The following is a 24,105-nucleotide window of genomic DNA, read 5'->3' on the forward strand; positions in this document are numbered from 1 at the left end:
AACTGTCACAGAAGAGTTCTCCTCCAATATGGCCATGCTGGCTACTACCATTGCTGTGCAAGGACAAATGTGACCACAGCAAGCGGATTCCATTTTGTAGTCCAACAACCCAGGCACAGAATGTCTACCTTACATTTCCTACCAGTGCACAGAAGACTGAAGCAGGGAGAAGACTGAAATTTATTAAACCACCACACAATGGCAAAATGATCTTGCACATGAGAAACCTCAAACCCAAATGCAAAACCCAGTGTAAGCAGTAAGCAAAACTAATAGGGTGCCGCAGGCTCTGTGCTGGCAAATGTAGAGAACTTAGTAGGTACATCTGCAGGCTACAAACTCCAGAGGATTTTGTTGCATCACACTGGAATCTCACCAGAGTAATTAACAAAACAAATTATATTATGCCAGCAGTGCTCCCTCAAAGTCTGTATGTTTCAGGAAGGGACAATTGACAAAAACACTGCACCGTTCAATTGAAAACATGTGCATTGCAAAGCCGAACTGTTCCTAGACTATTTGTTCCAGTAAATCTGAAGATCTACAGGACCAACACAAATACTCAGCTAAGGTTTAAGTCAGACACATTAGTCATCAGCTCTGTGTAACAATTAACACATAGAGGGGACTCATATTCAAGTACCTAGTGTCAGCTCTTTTAATAAAATGGCATTATGAAGTCAATGACAGGTTGTACAATCTACCAATTTACTAATCTTATCATGACCAGAACTTGGGAGCATGACCTCTGTCCCCACCCTCCAGTACTTCTTCCTCTGAGCTCCTCACAGACTTCTGTGACAGCACACTTCTCATCTTCTCTCTGGGTGCTCTCATCTGTTCACATTGTTCAGATTTCAGGTTTTTAATGCAGATCATTTAAACCTCCACTCAGACAAGCTTCTCTATCAACCTCATCCTGATCTCATGCCTCATGGATAAATTACAAATGGCAATCTGATCACCTTCCTCAAAATTCTGTCCCTACCCCACCTGCCAAGAGAAGACACTCACTTCCCCCACCTCAAAAAAAATTTGGGTTTTTGCATAACTTTTTTACAACACTTCCAAAAATCCCTTATTGTGTTTGTTTCTGCAGGGAATGCACACCTCTTCTTTATACATCAACCCACCAATTTCCATCACACATACCGGAACCTCCTTCTCCCTAAAGACACCAAGCCCTAAAGTAACCTTTCTGACCAGCATTGTTAGAATCGTGTTCGTGGTGCATCACTCTGAGCATGCCATTTCCACCCAGAAATCTCTTCTCTGCATAAACTTCTCTCTGGCTTCACATCCCAGCCGACAGTATTTCATTCACACTTCATATTGAGACTCCAATGGCTAACAGTAAAGCCACCTTCAGTGGTTCATTCATAGGGTTGGGTTGGTGGGTTTTTTTTTCAATTCACACTACAATTAAGGATCCCAAAGGGCCTAAACAACAACAACAAAAAGACAAAGGGTACATTCACATCATGTGAAGATCACAAGTGAGCTTCAACCTCCAAGCCATTAAATCCACATTGTATATCATGCCACCAAATATTTATTGGCTTGGGTGTGGAAGCAGGACAGTCATGTCCACACACATCAGGGTGATCCCATTATATTGCTTTGGGGCCTGTGCTAGCTTGGATAAAATCAGGCTGGCATTCCTGTGTCTTACATAGTTCCAGTAGTTTGCAGAGACACAGAGCATGTCAACACTGTAAACAGATTCCCTAATTTCAGTTCCACTGAAAACAAGACAACATGACCATAACAGATCCCACTTCTCCTTTCCTGGCAAGACATCAGTTCTAATAAATACAAGCCAGGTCTGGGTAACAAGACCTGGACAGTCTTTAAAACTTCAATAACATGCCTTCTGAGACTCAGCATTACCTTCCCAAACTTTCTTCTGGTTGAATTCTTCATTATAAATTCATTTTAAATCCCACAAGCCACAAAACATCGTTCTTTCTCTTCCACCCTTTGGGCAAAAAAACAGCTGAAAGATTACCCATGTTACATGCATGCCTTCGCTGAGCAGCTGTGTAGCTTTAGTGACATGAGCTCTGCTCCCCTCTTGAAAGGCTTCCTGTGATACGGTAGTATGGAAACATAGCAAGGCACACACAACATTTAGAATGTGTGCTCTGGTCACAGCAACACAAGATCAGTAACTGTCAAATTAAACAACAACCTCTTCACTAAAATTACCTATTTATTCTTCCCATTCTTTTCTTCATTAAGTCTCCCTCTTAATCCCCTATAAACTAATCAGGTGTTTTATCTCCTGACAGATAATAGGGGAAGAGATACAAGTGTAGATATTTTTCATTCATTTTTTTGTTTTGACCCCATATTTGAGGTTGACCTGATTTTATTTTTTTTAAAAAACAAAGCATCTCTCACATTTTAATAAGTCTCCTGGATACCTATTCACCTTTTGCTTATTCTCATTGTTCCATTGAGCATATCACAAAAGGCAGTCCTACCTTCTCACACACAATGTGCACCAACAGAATCTGTGGCTGATTTTTATTGGTAATTCAGCATACGTACCTCTGTGAAGCCAGGTAAAGATTTACATATATGTCAGAGGGCCCTAAGTAACTCTGCATCAATCTGGAACTTCAGTTGGTAACACTACCATAAGGACTTTCATACTTTCTGTGGCAGAGGATCAATGGACAGAGAAATATTACATATAGTTCCCAGTACATGGAACAAAGGCCAGGGTATCAAGGCATCCTCTTCCAAAAAACTGAATTATGACTTCCTCATGGCCATGAAGGAAGGAGTACATGCTATAAAATTCTGAAGTATATGCTAGCAGAAAGAGACTTGATATTGCCTGTCCAAACTAAAGTTACATCCCACCTTGGTAAGCATCTCTGTTCTTTTAAGGTTCTCTTTTGCCTCTGAAGTACCAGCCCATTTTGAAATACAAAATTGAAGTACTTTCCCCTTTGTTTAGCTATGTATTTGACAGAAAGATTTGGATAACCCACGTATAACAAAATCTCATGGTTTTGCAACAGTAACCAGAAATGACACTACTGCAGGGGCAGGGATTGGCTGAGGGACTGACATGACCCTGAGCACCCACATCCCATCCTCTGGGCAACTACCATCCCTCCAAGCACACAGAACCAATTTACTCACAGAAGTGAAAATTTACCAGGCAGGAGAAGAAAGAGCGAAAGCAACAAAAGAGACATTTAAAAATGGCTCACAGATCCATGCTGGGAACAGAGAAGAGTGAAATATACTTTTGTAGTGGTAAAGTTAGTACAAATTCTAGACCACCTAGGACCACAAAATAACACAGAAGGGCTCCGGGGACCTACCCCTGTCCTAAAGACCATAAAAGAGATGATGAGAAGGCAGGCATGGCATGTTTTTGTCTGCATTCTTAAATAAAACAATGTTGTGTTTAAGGTGCATATCAGAAGTGTCAACCCAGTAGCACAATTCTGAAAAACATGTATTTAAGATACAGAAAAATCCAGAGTCAACACCAAGGCCAGTAAGACATGGGCTGCATTGACAAAAAACTTTCTGTCCACAAAAGCACTCCACCACATCAAGCCAGAAGTAGTCGGTGGATTCAGCTCAGGCTCCACAGGCTTACATTGTAGTAGTCTCAGCAGATTATGACAGACAGAATATATTGCAAGTTTCCAAAACAGGAATATCAACTAAAAGTGCAACATGAGCTAAGGAATTTAAGAATTCCAGCTTAGAACACTGGTGTTACTTCTACTGATGAGGTGCTTAGATGTAGTAAAACACCACACGCTGGGGCAGATGGTGCTTACAACAGGACTCATGCAGTGCAAGTGCCTGCCACATTCTCATCTCTGGTTTCCGACTGAATTAACCCTGATTCTCAGACAAAGCAGCAGTTTTCATACTCTCTGTCTTGGGGCGATGTTTGCACAATAAACACCAATAGGATCATGCATAACATGCAAAAGAACCCCACAGCTCTAGCTCTTAACCGCACCTTAAACATTGGACACAATTCTGTAGCAGTTCTCCAGTAGGCAGAAGACACAAGCAGTGCATTAGTGTGCTAGGAAAAGAGGAAAATGAGACCTTGCTCAAGGGTCTGTATTGGGCTATACTTAAGCACTCCCTGAAATGTGTACCAAACTTACAAGTCAAAAGTTACAATTTTCAAATACAAAACAGCAGCTCTGACCCCTCCTCTGCCAACATCACTCGACTATCAAAGCTCACTTTCGTCCTTACCAACCTACACATGCAAACCATTTGTTTGCTGATTCTGTTTTAAAGCCAAAGAATTTCTATGGAGATCAATATATTACTTTAATAAAAGATTGGGAAGGAGCTGAGTAGAGAAGAGACTCGTTTCCCAGGGGGCCTTTCCATATCCCAGGAAACTTAAAAAGGTTATAAGGACCACTCACTCCTATCTTGCCAATAGCCTATTTCCTTGGTTAGCTCACTTGAAAAGTCAAGCTCTGCCAAGCTCACTAGTAAAGTTGAGCTCCAGTTGGGAAGTTGAGCTCTGCAAATACCAACTTTAGTGCCAGTTCCAAGTGTCAATCTTGCTGTAAGAAATTATTAAAAATCCATCCCTTCCAGTTTAAATGCTTCCCTGTCCCCTCACATACAAGAGGTCAGAGAATCCCCTCCCCTGCACTGTCCATAGGTGGCTGTCGTGGTTTAACCCCAGCTGGCAACTGCACACCACACAGCTGCTTGCTCACTCCCCCCCACAGTGGGATGGAGTAAAGAATCAAAAGAGTAAAAGTGAGAAAAGTGGTGGGTTGAGATGAAGACAGTTTAATAGCTAAAGCAAAAACCACGTGCACAAGCAAAGCAAAATAAGGAATTCATTTACCGCTTCCCATCGGCAGGCAGGTATTCAGCCGTCTCCAGGGAAGCAGGGCTCCATCGTGCGTAACGGTGACTTGGGAAGATAAAACACCATCGCTCCGAACGTCACCCCCTTCCTCCTTCTTCCCCCAGCTTTATATGCTGAGCATATGGGATATCCCTTTGGTCAGTTGGGGTCAGCTGTCCCGGGTGTGTCCTCTCCCAACTCCTTGTGCCCCCCCAGCCTCCTCGCTGGTGGGGTGGGGTGAGAAGCAGAACAGCCCTTGACTCTATGTAAGCACAGCTCAGCAATAACTAACACATCCCTGTGTTATCAACACTGTTTTCAGCACAAATCCAAAACATAGCCCCATACTAGCTACTATGAAGAAAATTAACTCTATCCCAGCCCAAACCAGCACAGTGGCTATGGTGTGACAGATAGGGACAGCAAGGCAACACAGGCAACACAACCTTTCTCATCAAGGGAGCAATCTGCTACAGAGAAAAAGGACAGCTCCTTCTCTGATCTCCTGCAGCAGATACATGCTGGAGGCACCACTTTACAAATCACAACAAAGTTGAAGAAAAGGCACTGAATTCATTTTCTCTTTTGGAAGACAAACAAAGTGAAGGTACGCTGACTTACCAGATTTCAAAAAATCTGGGTAAGCACCTCTCCATCCTACTTCATGGTGAGCACCAGACATGTCTCTGCTGAAGCACCTCAGCTGCAGACATCTTGCTTTGCCCTTTAGAAGAGAAAGCCAAGGGTCTGGGGCATGGGAGCCAGGATGTGGCACAGGTTAAGGCCTCTTTCCACTTTAAAGCCTAAGCAGTCCACAGGACACAAAACGGTAAGGCTGAATGAAAATATCTAGACAAAAATTCAGGCCCAGGTAGGATCCACGGTGTTTCTGGATCACAGACATATTTCACTTTAGACACATTAAACAAAAGATATCATGGACAAACTACAAAGGTGACAATAAAGATAATTATTTTCTATGAGGGGGGAAATTATCAGTAGTTTCAACTAGTTGCAGTAAAAAGCAAATTCTAAACACTACACTGCACAAGCCTCTAAAATGGAGCAGAACTACCGAGTCTTTTTGTGAAGACTTGAATTCCTTATTGCTCTAGGGCCTGAAACAACAGATACACCATATAGCTTTCTCACCTGGAATGCACTTGGCGTGGATTCATCTCCCTCCACACGAATTCACATTCCTTCACCAGACAGGCTTTTGAAATAAAATTTATGAGCATTTGCAGTGTTTAAAAAAAACCAAAACCCAAACCCCAAACCAACCCGAATGGGAAGTCTATCATCAGGGAAATGTAGTTTCTTCTCAAAGCTTTCCTCCAAACTAGGTGTATGTGGAAGCAGCATCTGGTAACTGAAGGCAAGTAAGCTCCCTTCCTAGCTTCCCCCAGGTGTATGCAAGCAGAGCCAGTTAACTCAGTGCAAACTTCAGATACTTTTAGTTACCCAGCCCCTCGGTGTCCAGCCACCACTTTTAAGCTCTAGGTCTCATTTCCTTCCTCCAACTCCATGCCCCATGGAAGCTTCTTCTAAGGGACCGATCCAAAGTCTGGGGTATATCATGGCTCGAGTGAAATAAGGCAACCAAACAACCTAAATGTTTTACAGGGAGGAGAAAAAACATTAGTACACTTCTGCTGCAACTTCTATATTAAATATCTCCCCTGTCAAACCAGTCTTACTAAACACAAAAAGTGGACTGAGTGTACATGTTTTCTTCCAAATGTAATAAAAATAAGTCACCAAACAGATTTTGAACAAACAACTTCATTCACCATTAAAGTAATAGAGGACACAGAGTGTCTGATTCAGAGACAATCCAGTATTTTGTTGCTAGAATCTCCAGAAGTTGGATGGAAAGGAGAGATGGAAAAAGGGGCACAATCTCAAAGACGAATATAGAAATATTGCTCGGAAATGCAGAGATTCAGTTAAGAAAGCATTAAGTTCAGCTGGAGCTCAAACTGGCAACAGATGTCAAGACTAGTAAGTATATTAACAGCAAGAAGAATTATAAGCAATATATGTCTGCTACGGAATGGGGTTGGCACAAAGCAATAACAAAGTAAGCAACAAACAGCTGATAGTAAAGGACGGTCAAGTTAGGGATTACCAATGCAAACCAGACATATAGGTGTCTATGGGATCTGAGAGGATGCATCTAAGTGTCCTATGAGAGTTCGCTCATAACTGCAGAGCCATTCTCTGTTATCTTTCAAAGGTCATGAAGATCAGGGGAAGGCCCCTGATGACTGAAAAAGGGCAAATATTACCCTCATCTGCAAAAATGCAAAAAGACAGATCAGGGAAACCCCAGAGCAGTCAGTCTTACTTCAGTACCTGAGAAAATTATGGAATGGATCCTTATGGAAGCTATTTCCAGGTACATGAAGGACAAGATGGTGACTGAAAAAGCCAGTTTGGATTTACCAAGGATAAATCATGCTTGATCAATCTCAACACCTTTTCTGATGAAGCAACTTGCTCTGTGAATGGGATGAGAGGAGAGCTGTGGATGTCCTCTAGCCTGACTTTAGCAAGGCATTTGACATCCGTCTCCTTCAACATCCTTGCTGACGAGCTGCTAAGATATGGACTAGAGAGCTGGACCACAAGATGGTAGAAAACTGGCTAAACTGGCTCAAAGCCTTTGCAGTTGTCACAAAGAGTGGTGGTTAATGGCTCAAAGTTGAAGTGGCAGCTGGTCACAAGTGGAGTTCCTCTGGAGTCAATACTAGGTCTGATACTATTTAATACCATGTCCTGGTTTCAGCTGGGATAGAGTTAGTTGTCTTCCTAGTAGCTGGTATAGTGCTGTGTTTTGGATTTAGTATGAGAAGAATGTTGATAACACACTGATGTTTTCTGTTGTTGCTAAGTAGTGTTTACACCAAGTCAAGGATTTTTCAGCTTCTCATGCCCAGCCAGCAAGAAGGCTGGAGGGGCACAAGAAGTTGGGAGGGGACACAGCCGGGACAGTGACCCAAACTGGCCAAAGGGATATTCCATACCATGTGACGTCATGCCCAGTATATAAACTGGGGAGAGTTGGCCTGGGGGGATCGCTGCTCGGGAACTAACTGGGCACTGGTCAGCAAGTGGTGAACAATTGCATTGTGCATCACTTGTTTTGTATATTCCAATCCTTCTATTATTATTGTCATTTTATTATTATTATCATTATTAGTTTCTTCCTTTCTGTTCTATTAAACTGTTCTTATCTCAACCCATGAGTTTTACTTTTTTTTTCCTGATTCTCTCCCCCATCCCACTGTGGGGGGGTGGCAGGGTAGGGGCAGTGAGCGAGCGGCTGCGTGGTGCTTAGTTACTGGCTGGGGTTAAACCATGACATATCATTATAACAACCCAGATGAGACAACCAAATGCATTCTCAGTGAAGTTTGCAGATGATAAGAAACTGGGAGGGGTGGTAGTTATGCCAGGAGGAAGGGCCACAAGACAAAAGTCACTGTGGCAGGCTGGAAGACTGGGCCACCAAAAATTGCATTAAGTTTAATGAAAATAAATTTTAAGTCCTACATGTGGGACAGAGTAATACTGAGCAGCAGTACAGATTGCATATGGCCTGACTGGCTGCAGTATAGCTCTGCTGAAAAAGACATGGGGCTTCTGATGGACAGCACACTCAATGTGAGTCAACAGCTAAGGCTGCACCTGGAGCACGGGTATAGCCCGCAGATCAAGGAATGTGATTATTCCACTGTACTTGGCACTTGTTAGACCACACCTGGGATAAAGTGTCCGGTTTTGGTTGGAGAAGGTCCAGCAAAAGGCCACCAAGATGATAAAAGGGTTGGAGAACTTGACATATGAAAAAGGTTGAAAGAATTCCATTCATTCAGCCTAAAGAAGTGAAGGCTGGGGGAGATCTAATCAGTCTTACAGGTAGCTATAGAGAAGACAGAGTCTTTTCATGAGGGTGCATGATGACCAGACAAGAGGCAACAGGCACAAGGATACTTTAGGGAAAATTCTGTTTGGATACATGGAAACAATTCTTCACTGTAAGAACAATTACACAGTGGAACAGGTTGCCTCGAGAAGTGGTGGAACATCCCCCACTGGAAATATTCAAGATTCGGCTTGTCAGGGCCCTGGATAACAAGGATGCTTTCAATGGAAAGCTGGATCAGATGATCTCCAGAAATCCCTTTCAGCCTAGACTTTTCTATCATTTTTTGATGCTAAGTTCCATCCTCCAAATCAAGGTAAAAATAATTCGCAAAAGCTACAGATGTGCCATGCTGCAACTTCAGCAAGCTACTGCTGGGTACCTACAATGGTTCAATATACATAGCCTGTCAGACATGCAACTGTTTTATGAATAAGCATCCCATTAAATAAAATTTTATTTGTATTAAAGTTGGACTTGTTGGACTACCAGACTAAACAGCATATAGAAGGAAAACTCAGTAGGGTTAAAATTTCCAATTCCCTGCAGAGCTTCAATCCTCATTCACTGTCAGTGGGAAGGAGTAAATAAAGAATCATATAAGTGACAGGGGCAGAAGTGAGACTGAGTAAGAAAGTTTTAAATATTAAATTCAGCTTCAACAACAACCAAATTGTAAAGGCAGGGAAAAGAAAATCTTGGAGAACAGAATTGCCACTATCTGGTGTCTGCACCTTCCTCCAAGCTGGCTGGTGCTAGCCAATTTCAGACCACATACTGGACTGCAAACCAATTGTCCAACTCTGCACAGCTGTTCGCATGCATTGCAGGTGGGGGGTGGGAGAACAATAGGGTTGGTTCATTCACACTATTGAGACAGCTGTCACAATGAACTGAAATAACATACACTCAGATTTGGAAAGTTATCTGCAAAGCTTATTTTCACAGGACACATACAAGAACTCTGGAATGAAAGTGATGGATTTCAAGTTTCCTTGGAAGATTCTGCTCTAGATTTTACCTTTTGCTGGAGTGATAATCATTTCTTAGCATCAACAGCAAATCACTGTATTGGGTGTAATACTGCTAAGACGGCTTCTCTCTACACCTAACAGAACAGTTAATCTCTGCTCTAATTTTCCTCATCTATAGTCTTGGATGTACAAAATGTGTGTTTAAGATTGCCAGCAATTATTCATCTGCATCAAAAATGTTTCTGATAGCCCAAAAGCAAGGACTAACCCTAACAGAACCAGACATATCAGTAAAGGCAAATATATACACACTCTGGAATACTGGCTTGCCAAAAACGCGGACGTTATGAAACTGTATGAAAAACAATTGCCTGAGCAAACAAAGTTATGACAATGCATTCACTTTGTCCTTGTTCCTATTCCTACAGAACTAGACCTCTTCTGAAGAAGACCTTTCTTCCAAATCAGGTTGCTCCAAATTACCTGGTTTTATGTAACATTTTTTGTTTAGTACTTGGCTCTAATCTGAATCTTTCAGTGCCCTCAGATGAAGAGTCTGTGGGATATCATGCATCTAGTGATGCTTGAAGTAGAAATGAGGTAGGAGCTTGCAGCAAGTTACCAGCTTCCCACTCAAACAAACATCAGAAAACAAATGAAGGATGTTATGGGAGATGTGTTTTCACTATAGCGGTACAGGTCAGAACAAAGCTATTGATTCTTCCACTCAGAAGTGACAACTAACCAAAGGAGAAAAAAAAACCAACACCCAACCACAGAGTACTAGCTCATATTCAGTGAGAAACATGGAAAACTTCTGTCAGAGCAATGATCAGAGCTCAGCTCATCACATACACTGCCTTGCACCAAGACAGCCTAGAAACTGGCCTGATTCTGTGCAATAAAGTCTGTGCTTTGTCGCAGCAGGAACTACAGATTTGATAGCTCTATGACATGGAATGATTACCCATGCATTCATTAACTCCAGTGAAAAACACCTAACTTGTCCGTTGTCTCTCAAGCCTATTTTCCATCAGCATCAGAACACAGAAAGAATGTAGGAATTTGGAATTTACCCAGTGGAGCCCAAATCACGTAAGATGAGCACCTAAAGGAAGAAAATCTAGAGCTCACTAGAAGAACTACTTCTGCCTTCAATCTGCTTCAGTGACAAGATCAAACCTAACTGAGCCTTTGTTACATAGTGCCATTTCTTTATAAAAAAAAAAAAAAAAAAGTCTTCACTTTATTCACGTGAGAAGAAATTCAGCTGTGACAAGGAACAGAGCACAGGGCCAAAAAGTGGCACCGGGTAGAGAGGAAAAAAGTAGTAATCTAGAGAGGTTTCCACCAGGGCACAAAATAAGCCTGTTTAGAGCAAAGGCAAGATACCTGGCTAACACTCTGTAGTACTAGAGAACAGTGACTGGAATAATTGTATAAAGTATTCCAGTAGAGCTTATATATTCAAATAGTTAATATGAGACCCAGAAGGCTGCAAAACAGTCAAGTTAGTGTTAGCAACACTCATTTTTTGCATTTCCTCTGAAATTTTACCTTCTTACCTATTAAAAGAGAAACTGCTTCTTAAGGACTACAAAAATTACTTTGCACTCATTCTCCATGATAGCTTTGAGTCATCCCAGCTGACAGAGATTTCCCACTGATTGTTGCCACTGCTGTGATTTTGATCTTCAACATAATGCAGCTACTAATACAACTGCATCACCACAAGACTGTATTTGTTCCTACTACTTACAAATACTGTGGAATGAAGAACTTAACTCTTCCATCTCTGTTTACTCTTCTGAATTGGCAAAGCAAGCTGTTACCAAAAAAGTGATTTAAGGTTCTTGACTGCAATATTCCAACCCAGCATTACTAAGACTCCACCAGAAAGAAAAGGCTCAGGCTGTAGCTTCTCTGGATCAGTGCTTTTTGGAAAAAGCATCAGTAGAATGTGCCATTACAGATGAGCAATCCAAAACCATACAAATGGGGGGGGGGGGGGGGGGGGGGAATCTTTCAAGAACTAAAGAGTAGTATTTTTTTAAAAAAGTTAGGAGTTGTTATTGTCTCTGCAGCCTGATAAAACATGAGGTTATTATGCTGGCTGCAGCTGGAACACAGCAGCCTTTCTAAAATAGGTGAAAGCCAGACGCATTTCTTCATCACCCTGTGCTCCCCTAGACCGTGCAGCTTTACTGTGCAGAGAACGCTCGGCCTCCGGCACAAGTACAAAACTCCATTAAAACACAGTTTCTTTTCGCTTTCAGACTTTTTTTTCTGTTTTGAAGAAGAACATCCTGCCAAAAACCAAATCACCACAAAATGTAACATTATAGGACCTGAGCATTTCAGCAGTGTGCTTTTCTTGGCTATCAGTTGTGACTGTGTGGTTCGACTCAGCGGTTAGCATTGAACCCACAAGTGGCTTCCACCGAACTTTCTCTACAGCAAGAGCATCAAGCATTCCGGAAATCCTCTCACAGTCCTCTTTACTCCAGGAAGTATGCCAAAAGGGATGATGAGAAATCCAGTCTACGCTGTAATTAAATGTAAAAACAGAGATATGCAGTTGAACACATCCACCATGCAGAAAAGGGCAGTAATATTCTACAATGCAGACAGGCCAGTACTACATACAGTCCACCAGATCCTGTGAAAAGGAGCAGTAAACTTTGAAGAGCAGCCAGAGTAGGTTTTCTTAACTAGGGAACCAGACCTTGGTGCTGATCTGGTTGATCAGCACACTCATCACCTGAAGCAAGAAGCAGCATCATTCCCTTACTCCTCTGACACAGGGATACCCAACCTGTGACTCACAGAGTTATGTGAAGTGCTTGTGAGCAATTCAACTGTGCCATGGCCCAGCTTCAAATCCCTCAGGAGAGGAAGAAAACTGCCAGCTGAAAGACATACCTGGCAGTAGCAGCCTGCTCTCAGACATCCTCCTGCTAGGATTGCCCCAAGTCAGAGAGATCCTACAGATACCCACAGCACATGCACAGTAACAGATGTGTACAAAACTGTAAATTCAGCACATCTGCATCAGATTTACTGCACAGGCAGAGATCAAGTGTACTGCCCACGCTATGCAGCTGAGCGATCTACTTCAACAAAGAAGCTGGACGCTAATTATTGCAAACACTTTGCAAGGGAAGCTTCCAGCCCATTCAAACAGAAAGCTGGCCTCTCCTTCCTTCAAAGGGTCTCAAAAGCAAAACTCCATGAAAAGATGTGCATACCCGAGATAATTTGAGGGCAGATTTCTTCTCTCAAGAATTTAAATGCTTTGATTACACTGAATTCTCCTACCACAGTATTGACAGAGCAAAGGGGAACGAAGTCATGTTTATAGTTCTGTTTTCTTCCTCTTTAAATGGGTGGAAAGATGCTGGCAAAAGATGCAGGCACAATGCCACTAAGGATGGGGGAAACTGGAGGGAAAATTAGGAGTAAAGTGATACCTTCGTAAATTACTTTGGCAGAAGAAGGCTGCCAGTAGCTATGTAGTAAAACAAAAGAGTTCTGGCCCTATATAGAACAAGACAAGCCCGAAAAACGCACTAATGGCCAGAACTTTAGACATAATCATAACTGGCTGAGAAAAACAGGACTCCCCTAGATCTCATGAACAACTACATTTGTCCCACAGCACTCAAGTAGGGACTTGAAATGCAAGTATCAGGTCAGTGCCATATAATCTCTTTGGCATATGTTAAAGGCCTCATATGGAGTAGGAAGTATGAAGAGACCCTGACAAACATTGTACAACATAATGGGGTCTATTTGTTCAACCCCAGGGTATGTTTGGGCCCCAGAAAGCATGTGTGTTAACTATTCAATAGCCAAAAACCCCATAGTTGATTGAAACTGTTCATATAAGGAATATAAGGAACCCTAAAAGAAATTCCATTTCCATTCCCTTGCCAAAAGCACACACGATGTGCACTTAGAAAATGAATGAATTTGGCTGGGCTGAAAATTCCAAGAGTGTTAGGAGGGAATTAAAAGACAACACATATATATGTGTGCAGCAGAGAATGTAGTATTTTATTTTACAAAAGCACACAGCTCTGTGAAAAATCTCTGAGCTACTCATTTGCAGATTGTATTTTAGCAGGAACGCTTAGCAAGCAAATTGACAGATCTCATGCCGACCCAAAACTTCACAGTACTGTAAGTCTCCAGACCAACAGTAACTGTTCTTTATATGCAAAGACTGATTTGTGACCGATTTCCAAACTCAGTACAGTTCATTTTTCTGACACATAATCTGGTCTAGACCCTGGCTTTCCAGGAAGTTCTTGATGCTACATGGAGTTTAAGAGCTGACTACCTCTAGGACCCTAGCAAGAGAAGATATTTTTCTGTGAATTTAGCAGTAAGAACGCTAATAAGCATAGTTGGTTTGCTTGCACTGAGTTGTGGGGAACTGAGCTAGATGAATGGAGGAGGGTAGGGAAGAAGAAGAGAAAGACAGACGAGTTAAAAATAACACAAATTATTTCCGAGGCATCCTTTAAGTTTTAAAGAAAGAAACAAAGTAACCTCAATAAACACTATCCATCAAAACAACATGCATACAACAGAACTTGCAGAACTACTATATGCAACTGAGGTCATCTACCTGGACTTGTACAAAGCATTTGATATTGTCCGGCACAACATCCTTCTCTCCAAAATGGGGAGACATGAATTTCACGGGTAGACCACTCGGTGGATAAGGAATTGGCTGGACAGTCACACTCAAAGAGTTGCGGTCAACGGCTCGATGTCTGAGTGGAGACCAGCAACAAGTGGTGTCCCTCAGGGGTCCATAATGGGATCAGTATTATTTAACAGCTTTGTTGGCGACGTGGACAGTGGGATTGAGTGCATCCTCAGTGAGTTTGCCGATGACACCAAGCTGTGTGGTGTGGTCGACACGCTGGAGGGAAGGGATGCCATCCAGAGGGACCTGGACAGGCTAGAGAGGTGGGCCCGTGCAAACCTCATGAAGTTCAACAAGGCCAAACGCAAGGTCCTGCACATGGGTCACAGCAATCCCAAACATGGATACAGACTGGGTGATGAGTGGATTGAGAGCAGCCCTGTGGAGAAGACTTGGGGGTACTGGTGGATGAAAAACAGACTGTGACCTGGCAATGTGTGTTTGCAGCCCAGAAAGACAATCGCATCCTGGGCTGCATCAACAGAAGCGTGTCAAGGGAGGTGATTCTCCTCCTCTCTCGTGAGACCCCACCTGCAGTACTGCGTCCAGCTCTGGGGCCCCCAGCATAAGAAGGACGTGGACCTGAGCAAGCTGGTCCAGAGGAGGGCCACAAAGATGCTCAGGGGGCTGGAGCACCTCTCCTATGAAGACAGGCTGAGAGAGCTGGGGTTGTTCAGCCTGGAGAAGAGAAGGCTCTGGGCAGACCTTAGAGCAGCCTTCCAGTACTTAAAGGGGGCCTACAGGAAAGCTGGAGAGGGACTTTTTACAAGGACATGTAGTGATAGGACAAGGGGTAATGGCTTTATACTGAAAGAGGGTAGATTTAGATTAGCTGTAAGGAAGAAGTTCTTCATTGGAACAGGTTGCCCAGAGAAGTTGCGGATGCCCCATCCCTGGAAGTGTTCAAGGTCAGGTTGGATGGGGCTTTGAGCAACCTGGTATAGTGGAAGGTGTCCCTGCCCACAGCTGGGGGGTTGCAACTAGATGATCTTTAAGGTCCCTTCCAAACCAAACCATTCTATGCCTAGACAAAAATCAGTTCGCTTAAAAGAGACAAGTTATATTAGGAAATGAAGGTAAACCATTTGTGTGAAATTTCAGTCTACCGCTTTTGCCAACCAGACTTCTGGGGAATAGGGAAAGATCAAATGGGCAGTTTGGTGGGGTAAAACCTAAAAGGAAAAATGTTTTGTATTTTCTTATCCATTTGTGATCTGCACTGTTTGGTGGTGAAATCTTGCATTATCCAGCAATCCTATCTTCCATGACTTCTGTATCTGCTGATATGTGCCGACAGAGGTAAACACTGAAGTCCGCTCCAAGAATTGCATCTTCTCCAGACATGCGGAATAAGGCGGGTTAATTGCCACAAAGGCAAAGAACTTGTGGAATATATACATGATGATTTGATCTAAAGGTGCTAAGAATTTCTTTAGAAGCTACAGTTGTTTTGGTTCCAGAGAGGCTTTCAGCTCATCTACGGACTAGAAAGGTAACTGGAACAAAACGGCGTGCAGTTTCACTAGTTGTTAATAGTTCATTATATTTACAGCAGCAGTTTAAGTGTCATTCATACAAGGAGACCTGCTTCAAAGTCTGCATTTTAGCAGTGAAGAGACTGCTCCAGAGGAATACTCCATGTGTATGTAGTGAAAATGCACTAGCACAAAGGTTGTTACATAAATTCCATTTTGATTATGGTACTGTCTACAAAGCCAGAACACAGCCATAATTTTCCTCTAAAACAGAACGTAGGGGATTGCTTACGCTGCAAAGCACCTCAACAAATATTTCAGTCTGCACAATCGCTTCTTTCCTTCTCTCTCCTTTTCCAGTCTGTCCATGTGGCGAGAGGCTAAAGCTAAACATGCTTGTTCAGGCAGTCCTGGCTTTTCCACAGCAAGCTTGCTGGTTAGTTTCATTTTGCTTCAGTCAAAAAACCCATCAGTTAAACTCCAACATTATTTAGTTATTCATCTGCACATTCTAACTGCCTGCCCAGAAGCAAAATCCTTCTGCATATCAATCTATATCCTGGTCAAAACACTTGGAAAAGCACCACAATCTCCCTTACTACACACTTCGCACCCGAGACCCAAGTTACACTATCTGCTACCCAAAGTCCAAGTGCACCCGTCCTGACAGGAAGACAAATTATCAGTTCTGATGCAACAGATGTAGCTATAGTAAGCTTGCCCACACAAGGAGGAGTAGGGAAATGTTCTTGCACGGGCTGAAGGAAGACTACAAAATGAAATCCAGTAAATATCATACTTTTACTTCAGAGGAAAACTTAGGTATACAGCAATTGCCAAAATGGATCAGACTACACCACCCACATTAGTAGCTCCTAGAATACAAGGCACAGAGTTATAATCTGCATGGCCTACTTTTGCTCAGGTTGCATAAGAATAAAGAAATTGCATGAAGAAGGTAGGTACTGAAAAGACATATCAATATTGGATTTCCTTTATTGAAGTAGCAGAGGGAACACAAATTTATCCCTGCTCCTGTTCCATGAAGCCTCTTATTTCCAAGGGAATAATCTATTACTTTTACTAGCTTACTTCTTTGTTTACTGTTTCTAGCTGGGGTGAAAGGAAAGAGGCTGGGTTTCCTGGTTGTTTTCCAAAGAGAAGATAATACTAGGAGATCCAATTAAAAAGCAATATTCCAGATAAGGATGAACTAGTTACATGCAGAGATCACAGATACCTCCCACATCCTATTCTTCTAATTTTGCATGCTATGCTGCACTGAGGCGTTCCAGCTGCATACACAGGCACATCCAAGTTATTTTCTTCATGTTTGCTGTAAAATACCTGGTAACATGTAACTCCTGACTTTATTCATCAATATTCAACAGCAATGTCAACTGCTATTCTCGTCTCCACACCCAGTCTTTAATAAAGCCTGAAGAAACCTCAGACAGATTGAGTGCTGACACAGGTCGATTAATGTGATTTCATCATTGAAAAAAAAAGTGAGAAAGGAGATGGCAAAATTTGTAAAAGCGTGTAAACACTGTTATTTACAATGCTCTGTACTAAAACACCTCAACTGTTCACCTTTCACTGTAGTGAAAATTGGACATTTATTCCTATGCTTTGTTTGATCCCTGATAATACCTTACTTCTTACCCTGCAGCTACTGTTTCACTATAAGACTCTCATGAAGGATTTTGTCAGTATTTAGCAAAGCCTGGTTGCATTTGGATTTCCAAAAGTAGTCAGTGTCCGCACAAAATGCAACCCAGCCACAGGGCTCTAGTGTGTCCCTTTCCATTTCACACCATAGCCTTTGTTAACAAGATGATATATTTTGTGCTGTCTCCAAGAGGGTGCGTTCACTGGGGCCAGAGGGAGGGAAGAGGAACACAGAACATGCACACAGAGAAAGGCTGCCCTATAACTAAGAACAATATTGTCCTTAAAAAGAGGGATGGGGGAAGGGAACTAATGCAAGTAGATTGTTACAGGAAGAATGCAATGTCCTCACCACAAAACTAATCAAACTTCCTTTGTCCTATATACAAATGCCAAGCAGAAACTGTGCATTTCTGCCTGAAACCATTTTCCGTATGCAAGACAACATTTTATCCATATAGAGAGGTAAAAGCCACAGAGTAAAAAAAAAGTTGAGAACGCAGAAAGAAATGAGGCTTAAAACACACGACACTCCATCCCATCCCCCTCCCCCTCCCCTCATGCCAGCCTCTCATCTATAATCCAACACAAGAGAGACAACAGGCAAACAGCAAGAGGTCATCTTCAAAGGGCTGGTTGCCAAGGGAGGCCACTGGAAAGAGTGCAGGCATGTCCCCATCAAAGTCCAGCAGCTGTGACAGAGCCACAGAGGTGCAGCTTCCCCTGGGGCTGCAATGAAATTCAGAGATGGAGGGTAGTGCTGGAGCTGCTCTAGCCAGCAATATAAAATGGGTAGCTTTGCACTTTGTAACAGGGAAAGCACAAAAGAGAAGGGTTATGATACTTTAATCCTTCTCTCCACCCATTTTTGCACTTCAGATACTTGAACTACTGTTTAAACTCATCAAGATACATCCTGCAGAATCTCTGTAGCAGTACGCAGAAGGCAGCACCAAGGATCAACTTTCTGCTCAGTTCAAAATTAAAACTTTGGCTCAGTGACTACACACAGAACAGAGATGGAAAAGGTACAGCAGATAATGCACAACCAGCTGTAGTTTCTTTATTTCCCACACAAAATACAAATACATCTTCACAGTTGGAGCCTGGGAGACTGTCCCATAATAAAAACTGTCTGCAAATATTACCCAACAAAGTATGTACCATTTTTCTCAGAGAAAGTACAAGATAGTAACACAGACTCCTAGCTACCTGCAACATTTGCATAAAAAAATGAGAAGCCAATGTACAGACAACCACAGATTCCAGTTCTCAGAATTCTCAGAACTTCAGCTCTTTGTATTAAATGAACACATGATGATTGCATGCAAAAATTAAACTCCTAGTCCTCAAACACAGGAAAAGAAGCTGCAAATGCAAGCAGTGAAATCTAACAGATTAAGTGAAATCAGAAAGCAAAGACGAATCAAAATTTCTCTATTATGAACAAAAAATTAAAAATTAAAATTCTGACTTTTGTAGTTCCCAGAAGCTAGGGGCTACCCTGTTTTAGAAAAATGATTGTCAATCTCCCCTGATAAGTGGCTTAATTAGCTGACAGAACTTCAAAATACAGCTGTTGAATTATCAGGTAATGGTAGGATAGAAGTAATTTCATATTTACCTCCCACCTCATGCCTAGAATCTTCCCCGAAACACACAAAGAAGGGAAGCAGCTGGCACTTGCTAAGGATGAACAGAGACACTTCTTTAGCATGCATTTTGGAGCATAAAGTTTCAGTTGATGTCAAGAGGCAATGGTAGCTTGAGTGAAAATTCAAGTGGCACAGTTATATGGTCTGAGCAAATCCTCTGGGTTGCAATAGAAAGGTTGAAAGTAAGGAAGGTTTTAATATTTAGAAAGTTCTTGATTACCACCTTGACTGAAAGTCAGTCTGGAAGCACCACCAAGGAATCTAAAGACACATCAGTGATACAGTATTAGACCTGCATTCCTGTTGGTCAGGACGAAAAAAGTTTTTCAAGGCTGAAACATAAACAATAGTTCATACTCTCAAGATGTACCCTATTTCTTAGGTCAGCATGTGAACTAATCTTTCAATATTTACATAAAGACTCTTCCAATGTTATCCATACATGTCATCTCTGGATAACAGAAGTTCCTTCAGCCTGTGCCTCAGAAGATGCTCTCAAAAGTTGTTGAATATGACGAAAATACTGATGCCCTCCACTACGGCAAGGCACGCTAAACAGCCTAAAGCAGAATACTGACTCTGTGTCTTTCAAAGTGATGTGCTAAAGCAGATTAAAAAACAGAAAGCTTGTTGTCAGCAGGCTTAAATTCAGTACAAAAGTGTCTGCATCACCACCAGAGGGTTTTAAGAGACTGAAACCAAGGACATGTTGAAAATCCTACATACTGGACATTTATTCAGAGTTTTATATCTCTGAGAGCAGAGCAGAGAGTAAGGAGTTTGCGTGTGCACATGCGGCAGAACTGATCTCCACCTATCCTACACAATGCGATGACCAAACGTGGAGTTGTGGTGCTTACCTGGATGTTTGTCACATCTTCAACATACTGAGTACCCCAGAGAAGAACTTCCTTGAGAACTGAAGCACTGTATACCAGCTTTGTTTCCTTCTGTGAGCACACCTAGCATGGCTTACTCTCTGGAAAAAAAAAATCACCATCTCTTTGAGATTGTGCTTCGGAGGTATGCTCTCAGCTCGGTGGAGGGAGTAATGAGTAGCATGTCCCTGAAACACAGCCCCAACGGAGGTCAGATTCTTGCATCTGCTCCTCTCACCACCCAGACTAGACTTTCCAGCACCCAATCTTCTCCTCCACTCTCAGTTGCTCTCCCTGTGTGGCATTATTTCTAAGGAATCTTATTTTTTCCTCTGTCTTGATATGAAACTACCTGCGCTGCATACTCTGTCCAGTCTTTCCTCACTCCTCTGCCACAAATCACTCCCATGTTCAGACCCAGTCTACTGCAAATCCCTTCACACATCTCTCTTACAACATAAGAGGAACAAAAATACTAAAATCAGCTATGGGTATTACGGGTCTTAACTACAAATTTTCCTTCGTTGTGCTGCTACAGAGTTGGACTATTTTGGACACCTCCCCTTACTTCTCACCTTTGCATGCATTTCTCTGAAGCTTAACCTTTACGTTTTCTAGATTCATAAATAGGTGACTTGAAGATAACCATCATATTTTTGTATTGAATTTTACCGTAAAGTACAAAGCACTCCCCTGCTCTCTACATTTAACTTTAGCTTACATTGCAGCAAGCAAAAAATACTCAAGAAAATACCTGTGACATTTTTTACAACCTGAAGATAGAGAGTTCCATCTTAAATCGTTTTTCGAAGTTTACCTTTTGGTCAGATTTGTGTTTATATATTATAAGCCATCCCGGAGCAATATACAAACCAGTAAAGTTTACAGAAGTTCTGTTTCAAACTCCAGCTGCCACATGCCTTCTCATATCCCAGTTTCCCCACTTTGTGCTTCAATTTTCCTTAACTCTCCTCTCTAAGACCTATCACTTGACCCCCTTTTCAATTTGATACCTAATATACTTCAACGGATTTGTTTCCAATATATGACTTCTGCCCATGTGAAAACATTTTAAGGTGTTAGGGACATTCTAGAGGGAAAGGAGCCAACTGATTCTGAAAGCATACGTCTCCAAACAGGTACAGCCTCCCGTTTGTTTCTAGACTGTCTCCTCTTCCTTCAACATCAAGTTCTCAAGAAATTACCTCCCCAGCCTCCTTCATGCTCTGCCCCTGCTTTGCACTCTAATTCACTGGGCAAAATCCAAACATCACATCTAGTTTTACATACACTTCTTTTGTCAGGTCCAATGTCATAACAGATACCAGCACAATCTCTCTAACCTATTTAAAATGGAAATACAGGTGAAGCCAAAGCCTGCAACTACATGAGACGAGGCTCTAGAATAGGCTGTATGCAAAGGAACATGACCTCCTTTATTGAAAGGCAAGGCAACTTTCTCATCGTACTTCAGCTTATCTGACAGCAGGAATTAGATGCATTCCCCCCATTTGTCTGACATCCCCCCCAGCCCCTCAGGTCCGGGATTCTATCAAAGCCACTCACTCCACTTCTGAGCCCTGGTATAAGCAACACAGCTCTTGGGGAGACACTGGCCATGCTCTATTATGTCCAGTCTACTCATTTGATGGCTCCTGAGCCCAGGTGCACCCAGGAGCACACAGGCAGACTTGTGTTACACTGCTGCATTATGCCGCTGTGGAGAGAGCGGACCAGCCTGCTTGCTGGATCTCACCCTAACAGAGGATAGAGATGGCTGGATTTCTGTTCCAGCGAAATCACTTCCCTTTATGACGGCATGGAAATCATTCCCTTCTCCCTCTGCTTAACTTCCTCATTCACACTATAGGGAAAGGATGCCCCTGCCCAGAGGGGAATTGAGTACTTCAAGAAAAAAGCACTGGCCAGTATTATGACATATAAATCATGTGCAAAGAGTTGTTCCTGAAAACAGATTAAGGTTTAATTTTATTTTTTTTCCATAAAATAAATTATCTGGTGCAATGGGTTCTCCATTTCAGATAAAGTAATGAGTAACTGCACTGTTTTCAAAGTCTTTTATTACAAGAATTTAGTGAATATTGAGACCTTCTATGTTATCAGATGGGAAGAAACACTCAAATCCTCTGGGGAAAAAATGCCCTTCTTAACAACAGCCACCTGATGGCAGCCTGTGGCTTCAGTCCTATTGTTCCAAGTGGCAAATGGCAACCATTTTGAGTGAGATTAGCTCTACATTGAGTCACCACTGAAGAATGTTCTGTAGTAGGGAGAATTACTTCAAAATAAAAAGCTATTCTTAATTCTAACGTAGCACATTGCTGAAATAGTCACTGCAAATATTCCCATTTAACACACTGTGAAATTCTTCTTCCCTTTGTCAGCCTCCATTTGTTTTACTTTGCACAGCAAATAACCAACTTAGATGTAAACTGGTCTCCATAACTCAGTCCAGCGCACTATTCAAAACACTTTGTCAGCATACAAGGCTGACTGATGTAGTTTCACTCACTGCTCACAGTCTATGCTTTGACGTCTTGAACCAGAAAGCTATTCTGCACTCAAGAAATTATCAGTCCTTCGTTCTTTTCCATCTTTCAAAGGCATTTGTAGAAACTTGGCACTTGGTGCCTGAAGGATTCATTTTATATTATTTAAAGTCAAACCAACAACAATGAAAGTTTCTGAAATTCTGGAAACCTACAGCACTCCCCTTTCATTACAAAGAGGTTAATTCCCTGATCTAAGAGCAAAACTCAACTTCACTTTGAATACAGAACTGCAAAACCGAACTATTTTACAGAACTGTAAACCAAAACAGCTTTCCTCAGCTTCTTCTCTGACACCATATTAATGTCCATGCTTATCGTACTACAGCACCCTATATAGGTGGGGGAAAAAAAACAGTTCTAAAGCTTCTAAAGTTTTGAAAATTTAAAATTTAGCTAAGCGTTTTTATCCAAATAATTTTCCCTGACATTGCTGTTCTACATGTTCATTTTTATCTAAACTGTGTTTCATACTTTAAGTGCGAGATTTAAGATAGCCTAATTCGGCCTTAATTTTAGATACTTGAGCTGTATTTCAGGATACAACAACAGTTTTCCCTCCTTCTTCCAGATCCCTCCTTCCTACCATCACTAATCTATTGCCTCATCTCTCTTCTTTTCCAGACTACCCCTTCACTTCTGCTCTTCCACCCCACCCCTCTTTTTTCCTTTTTTTTTTTTTTTCTTTTTTTGAACCAACTCCTGTAGCACTGGCATACAGCCCATGCTAGTCAGTCCAGCAAAGCTTATTGGCTTGGGTTTAGTGCTGTGTATCTACTGTTGGCACACCTCACCACTGAGGTATGCCTCACTGATTGGGAAATTAATGGTGTAAACTGTACTCCAAGAATTCAGCAGTGTGGGCCAAATGAGTGCTGTCTGCAGGACATTTCTCTCACATGTTAGAAAAATTGGACAGTGCAGTGAATGAGGTAAGATACTATGAGAAAAGAAAATATAGCATTGTGGTTAAAGCAGCTGAATGCTTCCCAAGAGACTGGATTGCCTCCTCTGCCACAGAGTTCCTATGCAATGTTGGGCAAGTCATAAAAACAGCAATACAGGGTGTGACCAAAAATCCAACCAGCACAGTATCCTATCTCCAACAGTGGCCAGCTGCAGAATTTTGGAGAATAGGAAAAGCATAATAGATACAGAATAGAATGATTCTTCTTTTGATAAAGCCTCTTAATTAAGGCTATAAGTAATTAAAAGACTTCTAAAGCTGAGACTTCACCCTGAACATTGTGTTTAGTAGTATGCGATGCACCTACATTCCATGATTTTGCCTAATCCCTTTTAGATGACACCCATACTTCTGGCTTTTACACCATCCTACAGCAAGTAACATAACTCACTGTTTTAAA

General features: G+C 42.0%; 1 protein-coding gene across 3 annotated transcripts in view; it reads right to left on the reverse strand.

Annotated features, from left to right (window-relative positions):
* The window catches only part of ZNRF3 (zinc and ring finger 3), a 106,753-nt gene that overhangs the window by 51,028 nt on the left and 31,620 nt on the right, over positions 1–24,105 (reverse strand). The window contains exon 2 of one of the 3 annotated variants that reach the window (XM_052798172.1): positions 20,151–20,269. The exons of the other annotated variants lie outside the window; for them this stretch is intronic. The gene's annotated coding sequence lies outside the window, so the exon portion shown is untranslated. The remainder of the gene's footprint in view (positions 1–20,150; positions 20,270–24,105) is intronic. 3 annotated transcript variants of the gene reach the window in all.

This window comes from Harpia harpyja, chromosome 9, assembly GCF_026419915.1.
Source record: "Harpia harpyja isolate bHarHar1 chromosome 9, bHarHar1 primary haplotype, whole genome shotgun sequence".
In the NCBI taxonomy this organism is placed as follows: Eukaryota; Metazoa; Chordata; class Aves; order Accipitriformes; family Accipitridae; genus Harpia; species Harpia harpyja.